Source organism: Neophocaena asiaeorientalis, unplaced genomic scaffold, assembly GCF_003031525.2.
Source record: "Neophocaena asiaeorientalis asiaeorientalis breed wild unplaced genomic scaffold, Neophocaena_asiaeorientalis_V1.1 scaffold627, whole genome shotgun sequence".
Classification (NCBI taxonomy): Eukaryota; Metazoa; Chordata; class Mammalia; order Artiodactyla; family Phocoenidae; genus Neophocaena; species Neophocaena asiaeorientalis.
This window is the reverse complement of record NW_020174427.1, coordinates 753673-767720: the sequence shown is the minus strand read 5'-3', so window position 1 is coordinate 767720 and position 14048 is coordinate 753673. Positions and strand designations below refer to the sequence as shown.

Sequence of the window (14048 nt, the reverse complement as noted above, 5' to 3'; positions counted from 1 at the left end):
GATAGAACCTAATAAACCTCATTCATTCTAAAATTAAAAAAAAAAAAAGTTGAATGCTTACCACGTACAAGATGACAGAAGATCAAAACAACAGAAGACAGAGTTTCTGATAACAAACAGTAGGATTTCACAGTTCCATAGAGACTCTGCATATACTTTTTATTTTTGAGTTTAAATGCATTTTATTTTTAGACAACCTACGTAACATGTTTTTGTTTTTCTTTCCTCAAAAACAATGCCTCTACTCCAAATAAATCAACATCAAAACGAAGAGGTCAGGATGACATCAATCCCATTTGTCTAAGTCCTGGTGTTGTGTAGATGAAAAGCAGCGGCCAGCCAGTTATGACGAGCAAGTGATCCAAACAGCCAGATTTGTTAACATTTTTCCATTTCTAGACCATCCTTAAAGAAAGTCATATATGGCGTCATACTATCCTCACGGCAGTCCAGCAGAGCAGCCATGCCATCCGGATTCATGTTTTCACCAATAAAGAACCGGTAGTTTCTGAAATTATCAAGGATGTGCTTGATTTGTTCTGTAGCCCCCGTCATAAAAGGTTTTCCTCTTTCTGGTCTCTGTTCTTCAAGCTTCCCTTTGATTGACTTCATGTAATCTTTGATGTACTTCTTGTTGGCTTCTTTTGTGAAGCTGGTTTCCTGCAAATGATGGTTCATGACAATATCCACACCACTGATTACTGTGCTTTCGGTACCTTAGCCCTTGGGGCCTTCAGCGGAGGCATTTCCACCGATGAGCGGGTCATCAATGTTACCCTCTGTTCTACTGACCATCTTCCCCTCCACTTCCAGACACAGCCCGTCGTCGACCTTGTAGATGTTGGAGAACATCTCATCATGGCTGATGAGGTCCCGTTAGATGATCATGATGGTGAGCGGAGGGAGACAACGGTGGCACTAGCTTAGTAGGAGCCTGGAACTCAGAGCTAGGGAGGTGCAGCGGGAGCGGCGCTCTGGGGGAGGGGGGACCAGGCAGAAAAAAAGCTGCATATAATTTTATAATGAAAAGAATACTTACAGAAATATCATGTCTCTATTTTTTTTTTAGGAGTTCACAGAAATAACTTATTAGGGACCAGCTCACATTTTTTATATTTCATAAGTTAAAAAAATTACGTCACCCATTTCTATACACTTCCAAAGCATGCAACAATTCGAGGTTTTATAATTATTTTTTATAGCACCCATTTAAAAAAATAAAGGCTTATCACAGAGAAGCAAACATGCACTTTAATCACAGAGAAGCAAATATGCACTTTAATCAGAACATTCTCAATCATCCTATAGGATAGATACCTTCCATGAAAGTATTCTATAGAATTTCCCTGTTCAATGCTGTAGCCACTAAAGATATGTGGCTATTTAAATTTAAACTCTTTGGGGGCCTCCCTGGTGGTGCAGTGGTTAAGAATCCGCCTGCCAATGCAAGGGACATGGGTTCGAGCCCTGGTCCGGGAAGATCCCACATGCCGCAGAGCGACTAAGCCCGTGCGCCACAACTACTGAGCCTGCTCTCTAAAGCCCACGAGCCTGTGCTCCACAACAGGAGAAGCCACTGCAATGAGAAGCCCATACATTGCAACGAAGAATAGCCCCCGCTTGCCACAACTAGAGAAAGCCCGCGTGCAGCAACGAAGACCCAAAGTAGCCCAAAATAAAATGAATAAAATAAAATACAATAAATTAAATAAATAAATTTAAATTCTTTTTTTATTTGAAGTATAATTGATTTATAATGTTTCACATGTCCAGCAAAGTGATTCAGTTATGTATATTCTTTTTCAGATTATTTTCCATTACAGGTTATTATAAGATACTGAATATAGTTCTCTGTGCTATACAGTAGGTCCTTATTGTTTATTTTATATATAGCAGTGTGTATCAGTTAATCCCAAATTCCTAATTTATCCCCTGCCTTTCCACTTTGGTAACCCTAAGTTTGTTCTCTATGTCTGTAAGTCTATTTCTGTTTTGTAAATAAGTTCATTTGTATCATATTTTAGATTCCACATGTAAGTGATATCATATGGTATTTGTCTTTCTCTTTCTGACTTACTTCACTTAGTATGATTATCTCTAGGTCCATCCATAAAAATTCAGCTCCTCAGTTACACAAGCCACATTTCAAGCTCAAGAGACACAGTGGCTAGTGGCTACCATATCACAGCACAGAATATTTTACTCATCACAGAGAATTCTGTTGGACTGCACAGTTGTCACCATAATTATCTTTATCCACAAAGAATGATACTGTCTTGACCCATCTGTGAGTGGAGGGAGACAACGGTGGCACTAGCTTAGTAGTGCCTTAGCCTTTTTGTACAACTGTAGACTGTAAAGATGTCTGAGAACATGTATAGCAACACATTATTACCTGAGGGAACTAATGCTTGGAAAGTTTTAGGTAACAGAAAGATAACTCGAGGTTTTTCTCTACATTCTGAAGTCCATCTTGCATTGAAATCTTTAGTCTTCCAGTCCCTGCCAGGAGTGTGGTGGCTGATTGAAATCTAGGGCTCAGGTGATCAGATTTTATCTATGACAGTGCTGATTGAATCATAATAGCTGCTCGATTCAGGCTTGTGAGCTCAGAGAGAAAAGTGGTTTGATGTATTAATGATGACTTGTAGGCCGAGAGCTGATTTTATACTTGCAAGACATTTTGTATTAACTAAAAATATTAGCTAGCAACTAAGAAGCACACACATGGTGGTAAGGTGCACAAGCAGAAGTAAAGCAATTCTGAAGTAGGGAACAGTGTATCTCACATCCCCCAGACTACCTGAAAATCATTCTTCAGTTTGGGCTCTGTAACTTTAGAAGGCTATAGATAGAACTCTGCTGTTAAAAGGAAGAACTTTAAATTACACTCACATATTTTCCAAGCCCTAGTCCACCTTCTCTCCACCTTTTATAAGAGATATGAGTCCTGGACTAAGAAAAACCTCTTCGGAATGAATCTAAGAAAGAAACTATAAAATAACCTTCCAAGAGAGTCTCTTATGGAGAAAAATAAAATGTCACCTCTCTTGCTGTCGCTTAAAAATGTGTTTTCCTGAGAATCAGAAGACACATGGAAGGACTTCTTCAAGCCACATGTGTCTGCAGTAGTCTCTAGAGAGATTTAAGAAATAAAATTTCTCGGGCTTCCCTGGTGGCGCAGTGGTTGGGAGTCCGCCTGCCGATGCAGGGGACACGGGTTCGTGCCCTGATCTGGGAAGATCCCACATGCCGTGGAGCGGCTGGGCCCGTGAGCCATGGCCACTGAGCCTGCGCGTCCGGAGCCTGTGCTCCGCAACAGGAGAGACCACAACAGTGAGAGGCCCGCGTACCGCAAAAAAAAAAAAAAAAAAAAAAAAAAAACTAAAAAAATAAATAAATAAATAAAAAGAAATAAAATTTCTCATTCTTAGAATCTTGCCTGTCCATCGCATAAATTCCTATTGCACTCTGCCTCTAGAAAAATACTGTATTATTTTGCTCACCTGAAATTCAGTCTGAGATCGGACTTCCAATTTCTGTTTGGAAGGTTGAATTTTATAAAGGAGATTTCCAAGCTTATCCATCTAAAATCTACTCGTTGAAAGCTCTAGTTCAGCCACTGTGAAGTTTCACAGAGGTTGAGTCCAGTTTGAGAGTGGTCTGGGAGCCTTACTTCAGCTTCACTTTTCTATAGAATTTTGGCTATACTCCCACGGAAAAAAAGAAAATGTGAATCTAATTTTTCCTTTGTTAGCAATGCTCATAGAATATATTGGTTAAAGCAGAAGTCCTTTTAATGAATTGTGAATTTTTCAATGGTCATCTGTGTGAAGTTTCCCCCTGTTCCCCACTCCCACCCCAGGATAACTGTGAGTATGTAGTGTAAAAATGGAACTTGTTTTTAAAGAATATATTTTGAAGAAGAAATTCTCCAAAAGCCTCAATACAAGGTGGATGATTTGCTTCCTTTGTTATGATCAGACAGACCACATTTACACAAGAGTAAGAATTTAAACAGAAAAAATAATCTATAAGGAAAAGGATTCAATTTGATTCTTTTTGAAATGTTTACATTATTAAGTGTTTTGGGGGGTTTTTTTTGCTCTAATTTGTGTTTGGTACCACAATTCACATTGGAATCACCCTGGAAATCTTGTTTCAATTAATTTCTTAAGACACTTCACCCATTTAGCGACAAGAATATCTTTGATGACTTAAGTCAAAGTATCAGGTATTAATCCATGTCAATATGGCTGCTGGACAAGGGGTTTCCCTGTACATTTGAAACATATACACTAGTTATGAAACCAGAGCAAGAGTGACACAGGCCTTCTACTAGTCAGACATTTCAGCATGCACAAAATAAATATCTGATGATTTAACTAATGAGAAGCTACTGTATAACACAGGGAACTATACTCAATGCTCTGTGGTGACCTGAATGGGAAGGAAATCCAAAAAAGGAGGGGATATATGTATATGTATAATTGATTCAATTTGCTGCACAGCAGAAACTAACACAACATTGTAAAGCAACTATACTCCAATAAAAATGAATTTTTTAAAAAAAGAATTAGGTAGAACATTTGTCTACATTTATCTACTCATATGTGTCTATTCCCTTCTTTATGCAGGATGTATATAATTCTAGACATTTTAATTCCTCCCATCTTCCTAAAAGAATTAGATAAATGAGCTCCTAACATAGTAGAAGATTTAGAAGATTATTTGGCAGGTTCCAAAGGCTTTCTGAGCCCTTAAAAAGATAATGAATTAAACAAAATAATAGTAAAGGCATGATTGATAAATAAGCCAGTGTGTGTTTGTGAACTGGTGAAGCCCACAGCAACCTAAGATTTATTGTTTGAGAAAAACCAAGACAGGCCCTCTTCCCATACTTCCTTCTATAAATAGAAAGGTATAAATGCATAAATATATTCATATATCTCAAGTATACACATTGCTTTTTTTAGGCTCTGGACGTGCAGGCTCAGTGGCCATGGCTCACGGGCCCAGCCGCTCCGCGGCATGTGGGATCCTCCCGGACCGGGGCACGAACCCGTGTCCCCTGCATCGGCAGGCGGACTCTCAACCACTGCGCCACCAGGGAAGCCCCCTCAAATATACACATTGCAAGAAAGATGGGAAACAAATGAAATGAACCGTCAAGAGTAGTTATTTCTGAATGGTGTAACTATAGACAATTGTTATTTTCTTCTCTTATTTTTTTTTACCCACTCCTTAAATTTCCTGTTATTTTTAATCAGAAAAAAAAAGTATTTTGATACCACTATTTTTTTTCTATTGACAACCCCCTGCATGTGGTCTTTTTAAAATTTTTAGCAAGGAAAAAATGTTAAATAATTTTAGCATTCAAGAACATCTATGACCTAAGTGCCTAAGAGCAAGAAATATGAAAAGTTTGATCCAAATATAGAAATTCACATGCCACAGATGGGGCACCTAGAACAACAACAAAGACAAAATGTATTCCGGTTCAAAAGTGATGGTTGGTGAGCACAGTTTACATTTCATAGTTTATAGCAAAAGACTGTTTTGTTAACTTTGCAAGACCGATTCATTACATGATGCAATGAACAAAGAGGTAAAAACTATAAATTATCCACCGAGAATTTGTGGGATATTTATAAGGAACTGAAGCAGAATTTGGTTATTTTAATATAGTCAGACAACACGGTGAAAAATTGTTGAAGAAATTTACTAGATGTCTTCTTCAATTGAAGACACTTTTTAGACTCAGGATCCTCAGAAGCCTAATTCCTTAGATTCCTATTGGCCTTACGTATATGTATAACTGAATCACTTTGCTGTATACCTGAAACTAACACAACACTGTAAATCAACTATACTCCAATATAAAATAAAACTTAAATTAAAAAAAAAGAAACTATACTTACTAATGCAATAAGGCATGAACCAAATGAAACTGAAACTATTGAAAACATAGAAACTCATGATTGGGTTTCACGAAAATATGAACGTGTGCAGAGTCAATGTGGACACCTGGATTGAGCTTCCATTTCCTCCCCTTAGTGCTACACTTAAGATAAATAGGATCAAAGTCTTAGAAAAACTGCAGAGCCATACTGTGGAAATTAATTTGCAATTTCAGAAGAGAGCTACAGGTAAAAGGAAGAAAGTTAACAGCTTCTCCCATTTTCCGTAAGTTATGCGTCTTGACTGGAGAAGCAGAAGGTCAGAGAAACAGAAAGGATGGTGAAGGTGACTCTGATGAGCAGTTCCAGGAACCTGAATGAAGTCCTCTTGTCTGGAGAATGTCATGGATCCCAAATCAATAGGTTGCAGGCACGTTCTCAGAAAACACGTATCTTGTTTTGGGTCAACGTGAATGACAAAGAAGAGTCAACTTTCTGTCATGATATGGGTCACAGAAGGTTTTTGAAACTTTTATTTTTATCATTGAAGATCTTAGCCGAAGGATCAGAATGAGGAAGTACCCATGCTCCTGGATTAATCGGAGGAAATTTTGAACATCTATTGACTTCAAGTAAGTGTATGTTCAGATGTTTTCTGGTTTTTATCCTCTCTGTTTTGGGGTAGGTAAATCTCCAGAACAGGTGGTATTTTTTTTCCAAAGCAACCATTTATGAAAACCCCGTATAAGTTAGTGCTTTAATGTACTTTGATCACATTAATCCTCCTAAGGTAGCTATTACCAGCCTCATTTTTTCACTGAAATGTCTGAAATCCAAGAGAGTGACATGATATGCCTAAGGTCTCACAGATTGCAGGTAGAAAAACTGAAATGGAAATCTATGTTTTCTAGCTGGAAATTTCTAACTTTTCATATATATCATGCTTCCTTCTCAAGTTTTACCTTTCTCTTTTTTTTTTTAACTCATGACAGCTTCTTATTATACCAGAATATCATCAGGATCTCCATCTATCTACCTATCCATCATGTTAATGATGGGCCCATTGTTCTGAGTTTATGAAGAGCTCTTTATGAAGAATGGATACAAAATGTTGTTAAATGCTTTTTTTTTTCCCATGGGTGGGAATGCTAAAGGATTTTTCTCCTCCAGTTTAAAATAAGAGAATTATGTTAAAATATTTCCTAATATTGATCCATTCTTAAATTGCTGGCATGAACACCATGTGGCCAAGGTGTTTTCTCTCTTAGTGTGTTGCTGCATTCAATTTGTTCTATTTTATTTATGACGTTTGCATTTATTCGTAAGTGAAACTGGCCCACAGTTTTATTATATTATGTTGGTATGTGAAGTCTGTTGTGTCCAATGTCCACTTTAAAAAATGTCTTTGTCTGGACTCATGGATTCCTTTATATTTGGGGAGAGAATTCAGCTAAGGGAGCAAAGAAAGAAAGAGTAGAGGTTCCCATATCTGAAGAGTATGACTCTTGTCTTTAGCTTCCATGGCTGTCTTTAATGAGCAAACTTCCAGATGGATGTGGATCACAGAGCTCCTGCCTTAACCTCTCAGCCTAGACCAATAAGTTAATTTACGTTGAAGGGGACAAGAACCGCCAAGAAAGAACAGTATCCTTCTAATTGTGGAGACAGGTAAAAGTATCTCAGAGCTAGAAATTCCAGACCATTTGGCCAAAATGTTAAACACCACCTGCCTCTGTAAAAACATTGTTTTTCAAAAACAAAGTGTTCCAGATAGAGGGCAGCTGGTCTACCAAGCCGGTCTACCAAGGACTCCAGTCCTGCCATCTTTTCACTCTGTCATTCTCCATGTGTTGGCAAGATGCTACAGCGATCCTGGGTGTCACGGGCTGACATGACTGTATCATGAGAGGAAGGGAGGTATTTCCTCCCGCATGCCTATTTTACTAGGTAAAATGTTTTCCAGGAACTCCTAGTGGACATCTCCTCCAGTCTTTTTCACTGGAATTAGATCTCATACCCACATCATAGGGGCAAAGGAGATGAGAAGAAAAGTATAAGGTGTATTCTGCATCGACTGTGGGAGTGTGTTCTCCCGCAAGCAAGAAAAGAGAGAGAAGAGGCTGTTCTGGAAGCAAGCAACAATTTGGTCACAAAAGAAAAGGGGAGGGACTTCCCTGCACGCAGTGGCTAAGAATCAACCTGCCAATGCAGGGGACACAGGTTCGATCCCTGGCCCAGGAAGATCCTGCATGCGGCGGGGCAACTAAGCCCAAGCACCACAACTACTGAGCCTGCGCTCTAGAGCCCGCGAGCCACAACTACTGAAGCCCGCGTGCCTAGAGCCTGGGCTCCACAACAAGAGGCCTGTGCACTGCAACAAAGAGTAGCCCCCCGCTTGCCACAATCAGAGAAAGGCTGCGTGCAGCAACGAATACCCAACGCAGCCAAAAATTAAAAAAAAAAAAAAGAAAGAAAAGGGGAGGATGGGTACCCACATAAGATCCTCTGGAGAGGAAGGAAAGAGCAATGAAGGAGGGAGTATTTGGGTGCAAAAGACAAAACATTGCTCACTTCCCAATGCTGACTAAGAATTGTGTAGGAAGGTGCGGTTTTCTTTTAGTATCTTGCATGTAGTGGTCTTTGAATCAACTTTTAATTTTCCCATGAGGTTGAATGGATTTAAAATGTAAAGTCAACAAGGGTTAGATGTATTCATTCACATGGTATTGAATCACCCACTCAAGATAGAAATATTTGGGGGCACATCTGATTTTTCTGATATTGAAATCACAGAATACAGTAGTTGGCTTTTACAACCATCGACAAAGACTGAGTCTAAGCCTGGACCCTGCAGTGGTTCAATCATTGTTACACCTGCATGGGTATGTTTGTCATATGAGACTCCAGACTGCTATAGAGAACTATAATATTCCCACATCCCTCTTCATTTTATTAATCTATTGATACTATCTTTCATTATGGGGATGAAAATGACTGAAAGGGAACAGAGATTATTTATTGTGGAAGGGGAAAAAAAAAAAACAAACGCTTTCAATATGTCAATAAAGAGTACCCAATTCCTTTTCATTCTTTGTGTTAAGTGTGTGTTACTTAGTCTTACCTCATCTGTGTTTAATAGGCTTCCTTCATACTCTCTCCATGAAGCCAGAGATGTACATATTAAATACAGGAGTTTTTGACAGCTTCTCCTTCCCTAGGGCAAGATTGCTCAACTAGTAGTAACTAAGATATCTTTTGACAAGTGCGGCTAAGAGCTGGTAAAGCTTAGTCAATCTATATCAGCCTTGTTGGCACTTTCTTTCCATTTCAGACCTGTATTGCCTTGAATGATGGGTACTGAAGAATGACTACAGAAGCTATAAAATCCAAGAAGGGTAGTAGATGAAATCAGGCAGGGAGGGTTAGTGGGGATGAATGCAAAACCAGACTCATATTGATCAGAGCAAGGAAAATACTTTTTCCAACTACAATTGCAGCTGAAACCCACAAATTAGATGACTGAAGTAATAAGACACGTGAAATGGCTTTTAAGTCCACTACGCACTCTGTGTAATAAATTTCAAATGACATGGAGGCTTTTAGTGGAGAGAATGATTTATTGCCATCTGCAAGAAGGAAGCTTTCAGGGATTATCTCTAAAGTGGCAAAACACTATTCCAAATTTCACAAAATTAGCGAAGCTTAGTGAAGCTTGGTGACTGAACTGACAAGCAAGCTCAAAAAAAAAAAAATTAATGGAACAAAAGTACTGCAAAGGTGCACTTTCACATCCCAATAGTTAGACATGTATTATCTCCTCAAAAATATTCAAAGTAACAGTCGATGAAAATCTCCTTTAATTTGTTAGGAAAAAATTCCTGAGAATATTTGATTTTTAAAATTATTTTTAATACGTGGGTATATTCCAAAATGATACATAGAAAAGTCTAAATATATTCCAGCTCATGTTCAGCATGGAATGGACTAAACCCTAAATAGGTTGGACTTCTCTTGCCTCAGGCAACATCTTCCATGATTCCTTTACTTGGGAAAACCCAAGACAGTTCACCCATGAACTTCTGAACAAAAGATGGACAGAACAGTCATGGCGCTCACCTTACATCCTGATCTTTTAAGGAAAATCGTGATTAAGCAACTCAGGCAAAATCTGAGGGGCCTTACAAAAATATATTACTTGCCAAACAAAAAGAAAATAACAGAGAAGTCTGAGGACTGGGACAGGCAGAGATAGGAAGACGCTGTGAAGTCTGAGACCTGGAAAGATTTTCTGGATCTGGGATCTATCTCATGCTTTCCTCCTGTCCAACAAGTCTTTTAATTCTAGCCAATTGCAAAGAATGGGAAAGCTAGGAATCTAGAAGTATGTCTTTTCTGCGAATAACAGGTATTCACTGTCAGAATTTTCAGATTCCAACTGTACAATGACCCCAGGAGATTTCTTTTCTTTTCTTTCTTTCTTTTTTTTTATCCTGACCTAGCAGCACATGGCTGTCAAGAGGGGGCAACAGTAGACTTACCCACATTTTGTCCCCTCCAGCTCCATTCCATCCCTTCTTTAACCACTAGTCCTCTCACTTCTGTAGGACATTCATTTGATCCTGACTGAGATATAATTGGCATCCATTAATTAACCATTTATTGCACCTCCTTGTTTTCTTTCTGTGTCACCTATTTTACCACCACAAAGACTCAGATTTCATTATTTCATCTGCCAAGACTACCGTCTAAGAAAGGACATGTTTTGGATATTAATACAGTCTCCTTTTTCCCCCTCTAAATTTAATGGAACTGTATTCCAACTTTTAATGATTTCTCAATTACAGTAAGATTTTTAAAAGTAGCAAAAAAAAAAGTATCTCTTTCAATTCACATGATTAAAGTGAGTATCTTCCTTAGACAATCTGCAAGTTGCCAATCTGAGAACTGTACATGGTTTAATTTTTAATAAGTGGTAGGACTAATAACTAAAGTGGAAGAGAACTGTACAGTTTAATATTGCATTTTTCTTCAAGTCCTCTTCATATAAACAAATTCCTGCTGCAAATGCTAATTAGTGATTAAAAGCCACAAAACACATTATATTTGAGGTAGCCAGTGTCTTTGCATATGGCAAGGCATACTCTCCCACTAATCAGTTACTAAAATGCTCTGTCTTACAGAATCAAGACATGAATATCAAATAAATCAGTTTTTTCCAACATTTTCATTGGCACTAAATCTGAAGATGAAGAGAAGTAGTTCTCATCAAAAGAAATGAAATATTCCTCAAGCAAGTAGACCCATAATTTTACAAATGTGAAGAAGTCAGGGAAGGGGTCCCAAAACCCTGTGATCTGCATTCAGAGATGAATTAGTGACAAAATGTTTTCTCATTTTCTGAGTTAACTGAACGACCTGTATCCAGAAATACTGGTACCTCACCATAAACACTATTCAAAAATAATATAATTCATTGTGAAGTGGTTCTTTCTTGGAACCCATCTATTCTAATTATCTCTTGCTATGTAACAAACCACTCTCCACACTAGTGACATTAAAATAGCAACCATTTTATTATGGTCATAGATGCTGTGGGTCAGGATTTTGAACAGAGTACAGTGAGGCTGGCTTGTCTCTGCTCCAGGGCATCTGGGACCTCAGCTCAGAAGACTCAAGTGGGTTGAGGGTGACTCAATTAGGCAGGGGATGGAATTATCTGGAAGGTCCTTCACTCACGTGTCTGGTGCTTGAGTTAGGACGACCCAAAGGCTGGGCTCACGAGGTCTGTCGATCAGCATGCCTGCATGCAGTGTTTCCATGTAGCTTGGGCTTATCACAGCATGGCAGCTGGGCTCCAGAGAAAGCCCCCTGAGACGGAACAGCTGGTAATTGAGTATTCTAGGAGATCAACGCTAACTAGTGCTTGGCCCTTTCTGGCCCAGCCTCAGAAGTCATGCAGCATCACCTCTACCAAGTTCTATTGGTTACAGGTGAGTCCTGGAGGCCAGCCCAGCTTCAAAAGGAGTGCCACGAGACTCTTCCCCTTGATGGGAGAGACTCGAGGTCACGTCACTGAAGGACATGTGGGATAGAAGATATTGCTGCAGCTCTTTTTGGAAAATAAAATTTGTCACCCCAAGGAAGGAGGACGGAATATGAAATGCCTTTAGCATCTTTTAAATGCTACTCTCTGCTAGGCAATATACATGTAATGACATTGAGTTACCAACTACTTCATGTATCAGTCCTAGCACTTGCCACATTATATTGAAAATATCTGTTTTTAATCTATCTTGCTTACTAGTTGGCAAATTTCTCCATACCAAGAACTCCCTTTGAATCTATTCCAAGTGTCTTGAGTATCTGGCATGTAATAGATGCTCAAGTATTTGTGAAATAAAAAATTATCTCTGTAATTCATTCATTCTATCTCACGTATTCACTACTAATTATGTAGTAATTATTCATTTATACATGTTTTCTCTGCTAAATTCTCTGCCTCTTGCTCAGACTTTGTCTTATCTCCAAAACTTAACCATCTGCCTGGCACAGAGTAGGTTCTCAATAAGCTTTTATGAAACTGAACTGGTCTTTTTTGGAAGATGGCTCCACCACGTGGAAACCAATAACAAACCTGGTGGGATGCTGAACTTCCACTTTATTCATGATCCTATAACAATAGAGACCAAAAGAATGTATTTCTTTTATCTTACTGCTTCAAAACAAACCACTTCAAAAGTTATTGACTTAAAACGATGACTGTTTTATTTTATTTTATTATCATCTGAGATTCTGTATGTTAACTAGGCAGTTCTAATATTGGTTGAGCCTGTAGTTATCTGAGGGCTCAGTTGATCTGGAACCACCAAGACGGAGTTGTCCATGGCTCAGATGGACAACAGACAGGAATGTTGCCCATGGCTCAGATGGGCAACAGACAGGAATGCCCAATGGCTTGGGCATCTCACAGCATGGGGGCTGGGTTCGGAGAGGGAGTATCCAACAGCAAGAATTACAAGAAAGAAGAAATGAAAGCTGCCAGTTCTTGTAAAAGCTAGACTCATAATTGCCCAAGTATGACTTGGGCCATATTCTATTGGTTAAACTATCATAGCACACATTCAAGGGTAGAGAAGATAAAGTTCAGTCTCAAAAGGGAGCGGTCAAGAATTACAGGCACCTTTAACCACCACAGAATGGGAAGGGTGAAAAAGGAAAAAGCAAATGAAGACTACTCTGGTACAATTTCTGTGTGTGAATAATCAGATCTATCAGACAGGACACAGTTGGTTAAATAAAGCCCAAGGCAAGTGTTCTGACGCTTTGTGCAGAGTCAGAAACAGAAAACTTAATTTTTCCCCAACTCTCCAATAGGGCTGGGATGCTCTACAAAAAGGATTTATGTTATTTCTTTATGAAGCGTTTGAGATAACCTACGTGAAGAGCACAAGTTGGTTGGACATATACCAGCTAACACCCTGAACATATGCTCATTTATTTTAACCAACGCAGACTGGAAACAAAAAAAAAAGTGCATAGGAAAATAGTCATGATGTTAGTTTTTTTAAAAAGAGAGTTACAAACCTTATATTTATAATATCACCCCGATTATGTTTTTGTTTATACTCAAACAAATTGAGGTGTTGGCATTTAATACAATAGCACATGAAAACTCAAATTTTATTATCTTTTGCTGCTTTTAGAAGAAGCTCCCTGTACATCCTTTGGGGATGGGTTTCCAGAAATTAGATGTCAAGACTGGAAGCTTCTTAGCTCCTGAAATGTTAAATTGTCTAAGTTGGGTGTCAGGGCTTGGGATCTGTCCATCTTAAAGATGGAGTTGTTCAGACGAACCTTAAAATACTGCGATAGAAATAAATGGGAAAGAAAGGTGGGTATTTCTGAGGTTTAGAGGAGAGCATGGCCTGATTTGGGGATAGACAAGCAACAGTTGGAAGAGTGCAGGGGTCCTCAAGATCATGAGAAAACGACGAGAAGGTGGCAAATACCTTCAGTGAGTGACTCTAGATGGCAACTTTAAGTGTGTTCGAAGAGCAAGCAGGAATGGTGGGACCTCCAAATGGTGTGTGACAATGGCCCTAAAAGCAGAATATTAAGCTCTGTGGCTCTGGAAGCACAGGAGGTCCC

General features: G+C 38.9%; 1 pseudogene; it reads right to left on the bottom strand.

Annotated features, from left to right (window-relative positions):
• Positions 1 to 378: 378 nt before the first annotated feature.
• Positions 379 to 888, bottom strand: LOC112407453 (translationally-controlled tumor protein pseudogene; annotated as a pseudogene).
• Positions 889 to 14048: the final 13160 nt, after the last annotated feature.